Raw genomic sequence first — 18,078 nt, 5'->3', positions numbered from 1 at the left:
TTAACAATTTTATAAACATAATTAATAGCTTTTATTAATTCTTCAAAGGGATATAACTGATTTATCATTATATTTCAACACCTTAAATATTCTATGAGCCAGTCGGTAAATTCGTTTTATTATGTTCTTGTCAAAATTTGTTTCAGAGCTTGCTACTGGGCTCTATCCACTGGGTGTAGGTCCTATTTCGAGCCACAAATATGTTGGATTGCTATGATTGACTCTTTTATATATACAGGGTGTCCCGTAAGTACCACGACAAACTTGGGGAGAACATAGGTGAGGGTCTGACCTCTCTGGGAAAAAAAAATTACCTTAGTAAAAGTGTCACCGTTTTTGCACTATCAATTGTTTTAGATTTTTTGAGAAATTCAGCCCTCTTCATCTTCTTTCGTTAACTGCGTGTACAAATTTGGTAATGCAGTGTTTATTTTTTCTGTTAAATACTATCAGATAGTTGGTCTATCATATTGAAATGTAAATTGGTTAAAAGATGTAAAGGAACTATGAAAAAAATAGGGATATTTTTAGATTTTAATTTTTTTACTATTTTTCTCTCAACTTTGACTCGTCGCGGTGAAAAAAAAATGTACTGGACTATAAGTGCACATTGCGCAAAAAAATATGTCCAGTTAATAGAGATTTCAAAAAGGTACCACACTTACTCTTTAAAGTTAAAGAAAAAAAAGTTAAGACCGTTTTTGCATGAAAGGGACTGAAACCAACTAAAACGTAATGATCGACTTTTTATTTAAATTATGGTTTCTACCGATTCACAACGTGTCAGGCAGTACTAAATCACATTATTACCTAGTAACACACTTAAAAATATCATTCTTCATTTGTAAAAAAACAATTTAGTAACTAACTAGCAAACAAAGTAATACAATTTATTAAGTCAATTTTTACCTACTTTGAAGTGTCGTTTCGAAGTGAAACTTCGTACATGTATATAATTTGAATGACAATACTATAATATGACATCTTGGAACAGATCTGATGATGGAGCCAGCAGATGCATGGTTCATTTCTTAGTAAATCCCTCGAGTTTGGGCTAAATTGGTAAGAGATTTACCATCCATATCCTGGCTCCATCATCAGATTAGTTCCAAGACGTCATATTATGGTATTGTCATTCAAATTACATACATATACGAAGTTTCACTTCGAAACGACACTTCAAAGTAGGTAAAAATTGACTTAATAAATTGTATTACTTTGTTTGCTAGTTAGTTACTAAATTGTTTTTTTTACAAATGAAGAATGATATTTTTAAGTGTGTTACTAGGTAATAATGTGATTTAGTACTGCCTGACACGTTGTGAGTCGGTAGAAACCGTAATTTAAATAAAAAGTCGATCATTACGTTTTAGTTGGTTTCAGTCCCTTTCATGCAAAAACGGTCTTAACTTTTTTTTCTTCAACTTTAAAGAGTAAGTGTGGTACCTTTTTGAAATCTCTATTAACTGGACATATTTTTTTGCGCAATGTACACTTATAGTACAGTACATTTTTTTTTCACCGCGACGAGTCAAAGTTGAGGGAAAAATAGTAAAAAAATTAAAATCTAAAAATATCCCTATTTTTTTCATAGTTCCTTTACATCTTTTAACCAATTTACATTTCAATATGATAGACCAACTATCTGATAGTATTTAACAGAAAAAATAAACACTGCATCACCAAATTTGTACACGCAGTTAACGAAAGAAGATGAAGAGGGCTGAATTTCTCAAAAAATCTAAAACAATTGATAGTGCAAAAACGGTGACACTTTTACTAAGGTAATTTTTTTTTCCCAGAGAGGTCAGACCCTCACCTATGTTCTCCCCAAGTTTGTCGTGGTACTTACGGGACACCCTGTATATATCCATCTTCAGGAAGACTCTTATAGGATCTCCAATGATTGGTATGAATAATAGAGCCTTGCTGAACATGTTTTTCTATTAGTGGCACCAGCATGTCTGCAGACCTATCGTTGTTAGGACACACTTCAAGCTGAGGATCATTACTATCATCTTCAATCATTCTGATTTCTGGTCTTCAATATGGCACTCTCTATTATACTTTCTTTATCCAAATTTTGATTAGTCTATTTGGCCTATTTTATTTGGTCCTCCAATCTTCGGATGGCTTTTCTGGTTATCTAACTCATATATAGTTATGGTCTCGTGGCAATAACTGTACCTATTAGCAATTGACTTTGCAGAGAGCACTGGTTCGATGTTATCTGCAACTTGCTTTTGTGTTTGATGGTACATAATTCTCTTACTAAATGCATACATTATTTGGAATATAATTGTGAGGAACAATTATATATTTTCAAGCCATGTTCCTTTGGTCTGACTTATGTCCTTATTTCTACACTTGCTCTTTCTGCAACGGAACTTTCCTAATTGTCCCTAAGAAACACTTAAGTATCCATAATAAACACACAATGACACTTAGACATTGCATAGTTTGAGGTATATTTTGTTTCTCCTCATCAAACTGAAGACAATGTTCATGTGTCCCAATTTGGTAAATATCTTTTTCCAATTCCGCATGAGTGTGAAACAATTAAAATGTCTATATATACCTAGAATTTGAGTATACTAAGGTTGATCTATCTTAAATTCTACAAATTTCACTTTATTTTGCAGTATCAATTCATATAAACGTTACATTATTCAAAATGTCAGTCAAAAGTTTGTTGTTTTCTGGAATTAGAATTTGGAATTATGACGGTGGATTATCAAGAACAACAACACTATTCGGTTTTATAACAGGTAGTAATTGTGTTATGATCCACTGTGAATAATTATAATTTTTTCATGGTCATGCCTCTTTTTTGTTGGCTTTAAGCATATGCAAAGCTTTTGATACAAAACCATCCATACAACTAGGCATGCGCATTTTTTGTCAATGCTTAAACATGTGATCATTGATCACTTGATTTAAAATTGTTGAAGTAAAGATTGATATTTATTTTAAAGAAATGTTGATTTAGCATTCAAATATTCTATGCAATTATGCTGTAATAACAGAAATATCTTTAGGTTGGTCTTGTTTTTTCTTTCTTCCTCTATTTCTAATATAGTCCATATAAGCTTCTTCCTTCAAAGAATAGTACATCTGAAAACTTCTTTTTGTGAATGAAAACATTATCAAATTATCTCATAAGTGATTGGTTCAAAGACATTCTTGAACCAGTCATTTACTATTTTTATTAAAAAACTAAATAATGATAAAGATCTTAATCTTAATGATAATTTAGACGAGACTCTTTAAAAACTTTGGTATAACATAAAAAATAACACAAATTACTTGCAAAAATCACAAATCCATGTATCAATCTGGTCCAGCACAGAAAATACACTTTGTATCTCTAGAGTCCGGAACTACATTTCCTATTAAGGCTCACTGTCTGTATCAAACAGCAACATCTCCCTATCATATACGAGGGTACGTTTTTAAGTTCGCGGAATGAGGGACAAGGAGCGAAAATAAAATGTCAAAATTATTTTTCTTTTTCTACATATTCTCCTGCAAGACGAATGCATTTTTCAGATCTTTGTATTAACTTATTTAAACCCTCATAAAAAAATGTTTTGTCCTTGTCGGAAAAATACGAGGAAATTGCGTCCTTTACTTCTTCGTCTGTAGAAAATTTCTTTCCACGAAGCTCTTTTTTCATTTTTGAAAAGAGATAATAATCGCTGGGAGCCAGGTCTGGACTATAGGGTGGGTGATTTAAAATATCAAAGCCCACCTTATGCAGGGCAGCCAGTGCAATACGGCTCTTGTGTACGGGCGCATTGTCGTGCAACAGCAGGACACCTCTGGATAATTTTCCTCGTCTTTTTTCTTTGATGGCTTCTTTTAACCGCTCCAAGATTGTTGCGTAATATTCTCCGGTTATAGAGACACCTTTATCTTTGTAATCTATTAACAAAATTACTTCTGCATCCCAAAAGACTGTCACCATGAGTTTGCCGGCCGATTGTGACACCTTAAACTTTTTAGGAGGTGCTGTACCCTTTTTATGCCACTGCATGGAGTCTTGTTTAGACTCAGGTTCATAATGGTGAACCCAAGTTTCATCTCCAGTAACAATTCGATTCAGTACAATATCCTTATCTTCTCCACAGAGGTTCAAAAACGCACGGGAACATTCAACGCGCTGTTGTTTCTGAGGCGGCGTGAGCATTCTCGGCACCCACCGCGCGCTGACCTTAGTCATGCCCAGATGGTCATACAGAATTTTAAAAATGGTTGTATCCGATACTCCAACCATTTTTGCAAGCTGTTTCTTCTTTAGCCGAGCATCTTCCAGTACTAATTTTTCGACTTCCGCTATCGTTTCCGGAATGGTCACCTCAACAGACCGTCCTGGTCGTGGGTCGTCTTCAAGTGAATCCCTGCCTTGCTTAAAAAGGTTGTTCCACTTGTAAACCATCGTTTTTCCAGGGCAAGAGTCCCCGTAAACCGATGACATCTCTTCCATTATGATTTGCACAGACTTTCCTTGCTTGGTAAGGAACTTTATAACGGCGCGATGCTCGATTTTCTCCATACTTCCAATTTTCTTCCGGATTGAGTTGTTTAATTGTCGATAGTTTTAAAACTAATGATGCAATTGTGATAAAACTTTATATTTATACTATTTATGAGTCACTTAACACGTACCGCCCTTAACGAGCCCGATATCCCCCCTCCAACCCTGCCATTCCGCGGACTTAAAAACGCACCCTCGTATATAGAAATATCAGCCCGTAGGTCGCTGATGGTGTCTTGCGAGGTTTCTAACTTCAACATTACTTCCGCCAGGCTTGTCTTCAATGTTGTGATGTCCTTTGACAACCTGGTTACATCCACATGGTCGAAAGTGACGGGCGGCAGCTTGTAGATGTTCTTTGCCACAACAGTTGGCAGGTCATCACGATCAGTCACCTTAAAGAGATTGATGATGTCCTTTTTCTCCCTTTTCGTCCTTCCTGCGGGAAGGCATCTGGTAGCTCATCCCGAGCGACTCAAACAGGAGGATCTTGGCACTGCCGATCTCCTCGCGTGTGAAATTGGTCTTATAGATCTGGATGATGCTGATGGTATCGATGGCGTGCTGTATAAACGCCAACACCTTATTGGCTATGTTGTTGTTCAGATCTCATAGCCATTTTCCGGGCAGCAGCGATCGCCGCGTAAATCGCGAATACAAAGTAAGTATTCGGAAGCGCTGTGTTTGCGTTTGTCACCGGACACATACGATACCTGAATGATTTGACTTATTGACTTTCTTCTATTTTTTTGCTATGATATCATTCTTATTAGGTGAAGATCAGATGATTACTGCGACACATGCTTTTCTACCTCTACTAGAAGCTTTTCTTTTCTTGTCAGTCCAGTATGACTGATGTCATATGGAGATACTTATCCTAAACTTACAGGTCTGTTACAGGTCCAATATTCTTGTCTTATTTGGGTGTGGAAGCTTCAGGTAAAGGCCTTCTCATTATTCTTTTGATTATTTTTAATCTTTCTTCAGTTCTTCCGTCTACTTAATTTTTGATTTTCTGTTCGTATGAAACGACGTACATAATTGCCCAAGTTGCATCTGCTTTATCCACTTACATTAGTCAAGAGCGACAGCCTTTTTCTCTTTGAGGCCTAATATTAACGGCGAGATTCAGGAAGATGATGGATGGAAGGAATGCATAGGAAAATGTGCAATGGAAAATAAAACTACAAGTCTTTATAATTATCTTTATTCTTCTTCAATGAATATTAAAATATTATCTAAAAATTGTGCAGGAGGTACTATATTAGTTTAATATCTAGCCCAACTTAAATACCAAATAATTGTCATTACATGGGTACAGCAGCTTACAGTCCGTTTACCTGCAATACAATTGCAATAATATTGCAGTATAGTTTCCCTGCCTCGGAGAGAGCTGTCAACTAAAAGATATACAAAATATGTTTTTCTAGAAATATGTCTTGACCTCTCAAAAGCCATTGAATATTTGTAGCTGACAGCTCTCTGAGTAGGCTGCTGTTTACCTCCTTGCACACTTCAATGACAAAACCATCATTTGCTCTTAAATGTTCACTAAAACAGGAACGTGCCTGCTTTAATTGGTATGTTCCTAATGCAATTAAAATTGTTGGTTAGCTGGGTTGCTCGTTGTCGGCTAACTGGGGAAAATCTGACAAATTGTCATTTTCAACTGTAATTTCTTGGAATTCAGCCCTACGCCTGTTATAATTATTTGTTACAATCAAACTAGCTAATTCATTATTACTGTTCATATATTTCTTTATTTCTTGTATTATTTCCCCAGCATCTACACAATCAACTATTGGAGGGTGAAACGCGTTGAGTAAAGCAGCAGCCATTTGAAAATCTCCCATGAAACTTTAATGTGCTGTATTTAAATAATGTTGACGTAATAATTTAAAATCTCTTAAATCTTCCGTTCACTACCTCCACAACTCATCGACATATAGCTCTTGAGCATATATCATATTGCTCTTGAGCTATTAGCTTTTCCCGTAATGGGTTGGTTTCCACTGAAAATTATTTTTTCATATTATCAGAGTCTGAAGTAGCTGGATAGGGGCCTAAACATCAATTATATGACCATCTGTACATACCATTAAAAATGGCTTAACAAGATTCCTGTATTTATGCTGGCTGTATGTCCTCTTTTGGTATAAATAATTGGAACTTTTTTCAATGTAGCAATATGTTCCATCAAATATTAAAATTGGCCTAGCTACTCCTTCGAAGTTGCCAAACAAAGTGTTTGGTATCAACAGATTCTTTTGTACCATTTTCTGTATATTAACATGATTTCTTCTAGATGTCTAGGCAAAATATTCAATTAGTAATTCCTTTACCTTGTAAGGCAATTTTCAGGGGTTCGCCTCGAGACTTAAACAATTTTCTCTTCCGGATTACATTCTGCTCTTAATTGTAATGCTACTAACGCTTCTTTTGTGAAACCTGGTTTCCCACCAGAACTGTAACATTTTATTATTGTTCTTGATGCAGGCAAACAAGTCCCGAAAGCACGGAGTGGCCCAGAAAGAAGTGCACTTTTGAAAATTCAATGAAAGAAAAATTTAATAATTTTGGACATCTTTATTTATTACCGTTAAAGGAAAATTAAATGAAATTTATGATACGAGTTACTTTTTAAAAATTACATCGTCCAAATGATGTCCTTGTCGGTTACAACATTCGTCTAATCTAGCAACAATATTTTGAAAAAAATTCGTTTGAGTTATCCTCGAAATGGATTCCACTTCTTGCCGAATGTTCAGCTTAATTTGTTGCAGAGTGTTGGGATTATTCGAGTATACTCTGCTTTTAAGGTAACCCCACAAAAAGAAATCTGTTGGAGTGAGATCTGGGCTTCTTGGTGGCCAGGATATGTCACTTATTAGTTATTTTTTGTGGGATCAAGCCTCTTACCACCTAGATGCACTCATTTGAAGTGTGACACGTAGCCCCATCTTCCTGGAACCAAGTGCTCGTGTTATATCTTTTGGATTCTTGCAACTTTGGAACCAAAAAACTTAACAGCATGGCAATGTAGCGCTCTGAATTGATGGTCACCGCTTGATTACGATTATTCTCAAAAATGATTACTCATTTCGCAATTGCGGCCCAAACTGTAACTTTCGGTGAATGTACCGGCTTCTGGTATATCAGCCGCAGATTTTCTGCTACCCAATACCTACAGTTCTGTTTATTTACAAAACCGTTCAGATAGAAATGGGCTTCATCTGAGAACATGATGTTATTAAAAGTTTTGACCTTATTGCGCATTTCAAATTTCAATCTTGATTCTAAGTCTTCTGCCTTAAGATCTTGTACTAACTGTAGCTTATAAGGATGCAATTTTAAATCAAGCCTTAAATTCGCTGCAATGTCGATCTAGACACTCCCAAAATCGATGAACGTTTGCGATCCAACATGCGTGGATTAGCGCGTACGGATTCTCAAACTCGCTGACTGTGTTCGTCGGTCCGTGAAACTGGCGACTACAAGGTCGCGTTTTTAGTGTCAACCCTGTCCTTTCGAACCTTTCAATCCATTGCTTAATTAAATTATTGCTTGGACATTCACTGCAATTTAAATTTAGCAAGTCAGCGTCTGCGAATTCAGCTTTGAACAGTTACATATGATCGAGCATTCTCATAAAATGAGCGAACACAAAACGCGCGCTACGGACTGCCATTGCTCTCGCGCTCCGCCATTTTGACGCTTCGAAATGCGCGCGAAATCAAAAGTGCATTTCTCTCCGGGCCACCCTGTATTTCGCATATACAATTTATACGCAATTTATGCATGGTTAGAGCAAAACAAATCCGTTCCAGAATCACGCTCAGAATTTGAGTAATTTGTTTATTGTATGAATATGTATTAGTACTGGATTTAAATGTAATAAATGTAAATAAAACATTTGCATTAGAAACTATTTACCGGATGTTATTGATATGCTATCCAGTTTAGTTCAGGAGTATTATACTCATATGAAAGAAAAGAAGTTGCTATATTACATACGTTTGACAACTAGCGATTGTAATGAGAATGATTGGTGTCCATTAATTAATAGCTTTTCTCGAGGAATAAACACATAAAAATCAACACGTTATATTCTTAACAATATAGCATAACTTAAAAATCATCAGTTTTTATCTTATTTAGCCTCAAAGGCAGCCTTTAGCGCATGCCCTAGCGCTAGACTTATGCGCTCCACAAACTGGATTTTTGCATTTGTCGCTCATTGACTTTGTCATCCTTCTTATTTTCGAAGGGCAAAAGGCACAATATTTTCGTTTCTTTGGCTCAGGTGTAGCGTCATCATGTTCCGATGGTTCAGTAGGCCTTTTTGGTAGTAAGCTTACAATTTTTTTCACATTTGGTCGAACGTGTCGACCCCACCTTTCGTTTCATTATAAAAATGAATCATATTTGGTTTACCCGTAGTAGAATTAACCGTCCCCTCTTCATCATACGACGATAGAACGTACACCATTTTGCTGGGTTTGGGTTTTTACGAAACTAACGTTAGTGGTCCGTCATAACAGAAAATGGATGTTCCGACACGAGAGTGCATGTTTTTCATCTCTTCGGATATTTCCCGTTTATTCGATCTAATTGTGCCGACCAAAGTCAATTTGTACGGCTGTTTTAGCAGGTTTTTAGCCAACGGATCTGAGGTAAACCAGTTATCGCAGTTTCTGTTGCTTCCGTAGACAGATTTTGTTAATTCTTTTATATAGAATTCCCCAAGCGGTAAGCCATTGGTCTTAGTACATTTGCCTAGATAGGGCATAGGGTCTGCCATATAACAAGTACTGCTATCGCACGCCATAACTATTTATAAACCATATTTATTGAAAGAAAGAAAGAAAGAAATAACTTTATTACGTAATGCATTGTACACACACATAACAACGACAAATTATGTTAAATATTTACACAACAATGGGATAGGTAAATAGAAGACTTAAGATACGTAAAATGGGAACACAAACGAATAAAAACAAAATATATATATAATAGTTAAATAAATACGTTACAGTATATCCCTATGCTTGTATGTATACATTGCATACGGAAAAGGTACTCACTCAGCATTAATGCCATGGTGTGTTGCACCACGGCGCTGGTTTTCAGTGAGCCCTCTGAGTGACTCACGGATATTCGTACAGCGAAGAGAAATAAGGGGTAACACGTGAGCACTGGGTGAGCACGTGAGTATTGGGTTTGTTCGGTATGGGCACGAAAAGGGCACCGACCCCTGAATCCTAAAAGCTGTTCATCGATTGTAAGATAAGGCCCAGGAATGTAATTCACCTGGTATGTTGGAATTCCCTTGCTTTACAGCTGCAGGCGCAAAGTGATTCTGATTCTGGGTCGACAGCGTTGAAAAAATAGACACGTGTCTATTTTCAAATGACGTTTCAGATTCGCTGTTTTTTTATAAGAAATTTTCTCTTTACATACATTACGAATCCGGCATACACTCGTGAGTTGCAGTTGTTGTGGGCTTTCGCGGCCGTTCGCGCCGCGTGTGTAGAGCCGGCTTTAGCTAAATGGAAATGGGTCGATTTCAAATTTCGAATTAAAATGACACTTTTTTGTTTGATTTCTTAAATACCCGTTTTTTGGGGTTATTAATGGTATGACGTCACTATATGGGGTTATATTAACATACGTTAAATAAAATATTAATGATTTTTAAATGAAAACTATTGAAAAATTAAAATCATAGTAACAGTGATGTTGTTGTGCGAATGAGTGATGTTGTTACACTAATGAAATTATCTAAAACACTAATGACTAATGAGATTAGATGACTACTAATGACAATTAAAAAAAAACATCTGTAACCACTCATTTTAATAATTTTACGATCTATATCAGAAAATTAAAATAAAACTAACCCAAATGGATTAAATCAGTTTAATGTCTCTTAACAATCATAAAAATATTATTTGGATGCATATAATTTTTCAGTCTTCTTAGAGGAACTTTAGGATTAAAATTTAATATATTCGTATAAGCACAAGCTTCAAACAAATATATAACATCTAATCAAAGTCTAAACAAACATAAATCAAAGTTATCCATATATATAATTAGAAACAGTAGTTTTCTTTATACTTAAAAGTACTCAACTATTGATTCAATTTTTAGGTCTTCCATATTACAATCAATAATTTTGCCGATTTTGGTCTTGTTTTTCTTTGGTTTTAATCATTATTTATATAAAATTTTTGCTTTCTGCTGATTGCTTGATCTGCTTGATTTCTGCTTCTGCTTTCTTTAATTATATCTTCACCAGAAATGTTCTGTCTTAATTGTTCAATCAATCTTTGGATGCCTGTTGTTGATTCAAAAACGTAAGAAATTCTTGTTGATGTTGTTGCCCAAATCCAGGTGCCATTGCTTCTGTTTGAGTTACCATGAATGACTGATTTTCCCAAGTACCTTTAACTTTAGCAAGTGGTGTAACATTCTGCTCTTTGCGAATTCGAGAAGTTGGAGCTTTATTGGGCTTATTGGTGTATTTAATGGTGATATCGCTCAATATTTTAATCTTCTTATTATGAGGTATGATTTTAACATTACCGACTTCTGAATCTATTGCACTTTTGTAAATTTTATGCAATTGCATATGCTTGTCGTGCTTACAAATGGTGTCAACACACTCGTAGCAACTCAATTTTCTAAACTCAAGGAACTCCGATTCGGAGTTCCAAAGCACCTGGTGGACTAACATAGTTCCTTTAAAAGGAACTATGTTTTTGGGGAGATGAATTTCTTTTTCTCTAATCTCATGTTCTTCTACAACCCGTATCTCGACATTTTTTATATTTTCTCGCACAATACCAACAAATGTTGAGAAGTCCCCCACATCACGCCCGCATTTTACTTGGTAGTCAGCCGTCCTTTTAACTACGGCGCCAACTCCATCTGGAGCACCTTTACCGTGGCCGGCTTCCTGATAGTTCCAAGTTACTGACTTTAATGATGAGAATACATTTTGCAGCTGTGTCATAATGTAAAATATATACTTGTTGCGATATTGGCTCGAAGGGCTATCAGTTAGTATATGCACAGTAGTAATATTAGGAGATTTCTCAAATACAAACTCCAGTGATTTCTGCAGATGAGCCCACACTGCTGGTGAATCGTGTCGAGTGCATTCACTTACTGTGCATAAATAATAGTTAATGATTTCTCTTCCCATTTTAATATAAATTACTACTGTGTGCAAAGAAACCTGGCCACGACTACCTCCAAAATGCAAGCTTTGTACTTCCTCAGCGAATTTATAGCTATAATTTTCCGAAAAGTCCATGTGGACTAAAGTTTCGTAGTCATTCAGCTCTGTTATAATTTGGTATTGATTGATAATATTCGCAGTATGTGAGAAGAATTGAGGAAGAGAATCCTCTAGTTTTAATATCACATTTCTTATTTGAGTTGTGCGTTTAAATTTCTTAGTGATGTTAATTTCTTTTTGACCCACTTTTTTCTTATCCCTGCCCCACGCATAGTATTCTATTTCTTGATCGTTACTAAATTCGTTGTATGGTATGACTTTATTTTTACAAATTTGACATGTACGAGAAACACATATTAGATTATATTTGTCACAGCACAACATATCTAACATCTTTTGGAAGTTAGTTATGTCAACTATCCCTTTTTTCTTCAAACTCGAGATTAATAGATCTATATTTGTGTGAACTGTACAACCACAAGTATCTCTATCATCTCTAGGAAGGTAAACCCAAAACGGACGTAGTCGTGCGAATGTAACATAGCTTATTCGTATGTTTGCATTTTCTCTCTATAGGAAGTGTCTACGCAACCCTTTACAAAAGAAGATTTTAGAAGGAGGCAAAAGTATCCAAGAGTTAGTGGAACGATTTTATGAAGATGATATCAATAGTCGCAATACTGCCGGTAAAAAACAATGTGTTAAAAAGTTCGGAGTTACGAAACAAAAGCGGTATTTATTGGACTCTGTAAAAAATTTGCAGTTTATGGAAGAAAATGCATAATTTCGTCTTGGACATACAGTATTCGACTTAGTGTTATCTTCTGTAGCTTCATTTATGCCTGTTTTTTCATTATCCACATTTTCTTTTTCTCGGTTATTTTTCATAATTTTAATTTTTGCATTAGAGCTCTGCACCTGTATTGGTATTTTTTTATTAAACATGACATTTCTTTCTTTTCCAAGAGGTGCTTTCGTTTTAAAGCTTTAATTTTGTTCAATAAGATTTTGTTTTTTAACTTATTTTGTCGTTCTGTATCAGGTGCATCCAATGGGTCGCCAGTTTTATCATCAGCTGTAGAATCTATTTCAATTTTTTGTGTGACAATCACTTCTTGTATCTTTTTCTCATTTTTTTCTTCTCGTGATAACGTTTGGAATTTTCCCTCCACTTTTTCCGTTGTAATCTTTGCTCTCTTGGAGACATTTGGTTAATACTTTTCACCTTCTTACTCTCTTTTCGTTGTAGATAAGCTTCTCTTTTTTTAGCTCTTTCAGCGGCATATTTTTCTGGGTCGTTTTTAATTTGTTTATATTTTTCTCTCCTTGCTATTCTTCTTTTTTCTAACTCATCTTCAGTCATCCTTTTCTTATTCGGCATAATGTCCTAAAAAAATAATTTCATAAATAACACCCATTAAGCCCTAGCTAAATTACACTAAGCAACACTCAAACTCAAAATATAAACACCGATAATAATTTATAGCAAATTTCGTAGATAATCATGTTACACATAAAAAAGAAGAACTGTTAAAAAAAAAACTCTGCCTTTGACGTAATCAGGCGGAAAGCCTTAATTTTTTGTTAACAATTCAATATTATAATATTTCATTAGTGTTACATTCAATATCATTAGAGTTACTTGAAAAATTGACACAAATGACAGTATCACTAATGATATTTGGAACAAACATATATTTTTTAAGCTTGTGGAACTTTCTAGATGGCAATCGAATACATTTAAAATATCCATGTTCTTGTTAGCTATAAGAAACACTGTGTTATAAAAATTCAATTACAATACCTTTTGCAATTATGGTTAGGAGATGAATGAGTCGAATTTCGTCCACGGCACCGAAATCGGTAGAAATATGAATATCTCGCAAAAAAATACGAAACGCACCACCGGTCTGAATAAACTCTGCGAGGCCACTGAAGATGTGTCGGCGGGTGGGGTGAGGTGGGGGCCCGGGAGCTCCGTGGATATAATAATATGACGGTATTAACTTACGCTACACTAATGATAGATAAACCATGATCAATGTTTAAAACACTAGGATAAGAGTATTATATTATTCTCAAATGAAAAATTTATACTATTTTTGAATGCTTGCTTATCAACATGATATGAAATATTAAATAAATAGAATATTTACGAGTAACTTCGTTTTTATTCGACTTTATTTCAACGTAAACGGAAAATGAGTAATATCTTCTTAAGGGACTGAATGTTATAGTTTTAGTTTTCTCGCAAATAGCACACTTTTGGGTATTGTTTTGTTTTGGAACGTAAAAAGGTAGATGAAGACTATAATATTAAAAGAAAACAATAACAATCTCAAAAAAATATTCAAAGTTATTAGAGATGACAACATTTTAGCTCTGTTTGAAATCGACCCAAATATTCTATACGATGTAGTTCGTTTAAACAAAACATATTTAGGTACCATTATCAGAATCAAAATTTTCATACGGCTAAAGACAATTCCTTACTATTTTTTTCATGAGATGTGATTTTCATCCAAGAAAACCACATTTTTTCCTTCGTAATAGGGTGTTTAAAAGTAGTGTTCATCTGTTCATTTGAATTTTTTAGCCATTGCCAAATTTGAAGGACGTCCGTCAAACGTAAGGCCGACTACAATAATATTTGGTTCGAGTACTCTAATGCACATGCCTCTAGCATTGTATCACTAGATCTGCTTTTTGTTGACATGTTGCCCCATCAACTAAAAAGTACCCCACGTTTACCTGTAATATAAATGAATCGTTAAGACAATGAAAATCTTTAATAGTGTATCGGTATCCAAATCACGGCCAAAATCTATTTGTTTTTTATTGCAATTTCATCTATCATTAGATAGCAGTATAAAATGTATATTTGGAATTGTAACATGACTGTGTCACTGGATTCGTTTGTTAAGTTCACTTCATGGTCTAAAAGTTGTCAAAGTAAAAGTCTCGTTTTCACAAAATTGTTTTATCAGAGCAATATATACTTTGTACTTTTAATGCCAACATTTTTTTCCGTAAGGCCAATTGGCTCGCAATACTTTTTCGTTCATATAAAGAATCAAAACATTTCAAAATTTGCTTCGCGGTAGTTTCTTCCTTGGCAAAGCCTACCTAGGCTTTGAGCGATGCATACCTAGGCATCGCTCAAATGTTCAATGAATACACTTTTCGCAATATGATTATTTTATCCCAATCACTAGCATTCGTCTGATCCTCCTCAATGACACTTATAATATCCAGTTCAGAGAGAAATGCGCGCAGTAGAAATTTCCAAACGCTATATTTTTCGCCATCAAACGGTTTAATAATTCTTTTAATTTTTTTAACTTCCATAATAACGAATATGTATTTTTATTTTCAATTTTCAATTATATATATAAAAAAATACATTACATATAAAAAATAAAATGTCAGAGCTTGATTCTGAATAATAAATATATTTCTTTTAGGATGTAAAAAAAAAAATCTCTTGACAGGGTGGATGTAATGTCTTGTGTGGTTGTCACATTTGAGAGGTTAGGGGCCACTGTAGCTTGAGTACGTACATTTGTGTCTTTACTGAGAAAGTTGGCCTGTACAATATTATTCAAATAACTCACCAACTGTTGAGATAACCAATCAAACCTTCGATCCAACTCAGATTCCTTTGATGTAGAACGACGTTTACTACGGCGGCGGCGTTTTTCATGCGGTCGGCTACTGTTTGAAGTACCCTCAGACTCGCTTTCAGAAGATTCACGAGCACTTGATTCGGGAGCACATGGTCTCTTCATTGCTGTCGCCGATGGCTCGACTAGCTTTTCTTTATCCATTTATCACAACTCACGAAACTACTTTATGGAAAATAAATGACTATTCTAAAGCAAAAATCTAAATCAAACTTTCTACTTTTCTCTTAAAAGTTTGAAAACTTTAGAACTTTACGACTTCACAGATTAAAGAACGATGCACAATGATTAACTAAAATGGCGGCTTCCAGTTTGTAAGTTAGTTCCGAGCAGGAAGGTGAGGGCGCCAGGGGCGCGAGTAGCATGGAAAACAGTGACATCTGACGGCGACAAGCAGAACGAGAATGATGTACCTACTCTCTCTCATAATGGACTTCGGACGTCAACCGGAACACATAATGTACTTTATAATCTATTTCTTATTTTAAATTGAAGTACCATTTTATTCTCTTTTAGAGAAACAATTGTTTTTCTTGTTTTTAAATAAAGTACAATTTTAATATTGTTATTTCCAATGTTTAATTAACATTAATTCTCTTGAACAAAAGTATAATTTTTTTATTGTTATTATCAAATGTCCATTACTTTTTATATCTTGATTAGAATCAAAATATAATTTTATTTGTGTTTTAATAACAAGTTTAGATATCGCTCATTTGGAGCGACAGCGACACAATTGCAAAGGATTTTATTTTCGGTTTTTGTTTCATTTTCGGTTTTTGTTTCATTTTCGGCCATTTTATGTACACTATATCTAAAAAACACGAATAATTTGTATAATTGAAGAAAAATACACATATATTTTGATAACCTAAAGTATTCCTGTTAAAAAATATTTAAAATAAGCATTCCTCATTGAAATATTAAATATGGCGGAATATTGTCAATGTCAAATTTCAAAACTGTCGATGTCGGTCAGGGAACCTATGTGTACCCCACTCATAGGTTACTATACTCTTTGGATGTCGGTAATTCTTTATTTCGCTGTTTTTGTCGTAAAGTTATTGTTACCTTAGTACTTTACAACCTGACTTTAATTTTGGGTATCCCGTCATTATTTCTGAATTTAATTAATTATTTATAATAATTATAACAAAACCACCTTTTAAATAGTATCTGGTTTTATAGATGTAAGTGACATGTCAAATTAAAAAAGAAGAAGTTGTCAATTTGATATGTGTATAAGTGGATATATACATATCATATAATAGTGGAATCCAATGTAAACGTTGAATAAATATGTACTGATGAAAAGATTCCATTTCAATCTTGAAAATGTTTTTGCTCTGTGCTGCTTACGATTTTGGACTGATTCTTCCTTACTTGTTTACCCAGCTTATGTTTTATGGACTCTTGTTATTTTCGTGCGATCGCTGTGGATTGTGTTGACAAGGATTCAATGTCATCAGGTAAAATATACATCAGTTAGTTGTATTAATCGTGAAATAATCGTTAATAATTTTAACCTAGAGAAGCTAATCTTTTTACATTTCTCTTCTTTTAGATAATTACAATGGCAAGACAAGGACATTCTTGGGATGACAAAATAATCAGTTATTATTGCAACTGCATCGCCGGGTAACGAACCGTAATCGTAGGTAGCTGCGCTCACATTATGACCATTGTTTGATGTTTGGGCTGAGCTCGTCACAGGATATTATAGAACCTGCTACATGATTGGATGAAAATATTGATAAGGGAAGATATTGAAAATGAATAAATAATGTATCTAAGTGAAGAATAAATAAATTATTATCTAAATGTGTACTTAAAGTTGTTTTATTTACACACTTAAATGTTTTAACTAAGATAAATTGGTATAGAAATACATATTTTGGTATGATTGTTTTCAGTCAAGATTTATGAAAGTAAATATAATTAATATTTATCAAATGTAGGTATTGTTTCTCAATACATACAATACAATATTTATATATCTACGCCCATTCGCGTAAAAAATATTAAGAAGTATATAATGTACATAGTAAGTTAAAATAGAATGACAGATGACATTATTACGGTAATCACTCCCGCCATGATGTTTTTCGACTGTTGTGTTGCAAGTTTAAGTGTAAATTATTGTTTTTTAACAATTAAAGGAACATGATTTGAAGAAAATGAACCCCCACGAATTGTTCTTTGGATGTTTTCTCAGTTTTTAGTATAGTGTACAAAAGGTGGCCGAGGGCCCATACATTTTGAAACATCTCCTTTGTTATTTTACACCACACCATTATTAAGATTTTTTCGTAACACTTATGAAGATTTTATATATTTCTTACAGCTAATGGCTAACTCTATTATTTTACTTTTGTAGTTTTAACATTAAGCACAATAATAGTTTTTTTTAAATAATCAGTCCATAAATCTAAGGGAAAATAAAAAAAAAACATTTTAATACTTACACTTGCGTCGTTATTACCCTAGAAAATGAAATTCTTGGTAGTTATGACTTTGGTTGTCTTAATAATAAAATGAAACAAATTTTGATTAATCAATACAAGTAGCTTTATTTCAATTAAAAATTACAATCACAGTCAATGCCGACT

At 34.3% G+C, this 18,078-nt stretch overlaps 1 pseudogene; it reads right to left on the bottom strand.

Moving 5' to 3' along the window:
- Positions 1-5,730: 5,730 nt before the first annotated feature.
- Positions 5,731-7,497, bottom strand: LOC140756162 (uncharacterized; annotated as a pseudogene).
- Positions 7,498-18,078: the final 10,581 nt, after the last annotated feature.

The sequence above is a fragment of the Epargyreus clarus genome, unplaced genomic scaffold (assembly GCF_041222505.1).
Source record: "Epargyreus clarus isolate Ecla_fem2 unplaced genomic scaffold, WU_Ecla_fem_2.2 ptg000034l, whole genome shotgun sequence".
Taxonomy (NCBI): Eukaryota; Metazoa; Arthropoda; class Insecta; order Lepidoptera; family Hesperiidae; genus Epargyreus; species Epargyreus clarus.
This window is presented reverse-complemented; position numbering and strand designations above follow the sequence as displayed.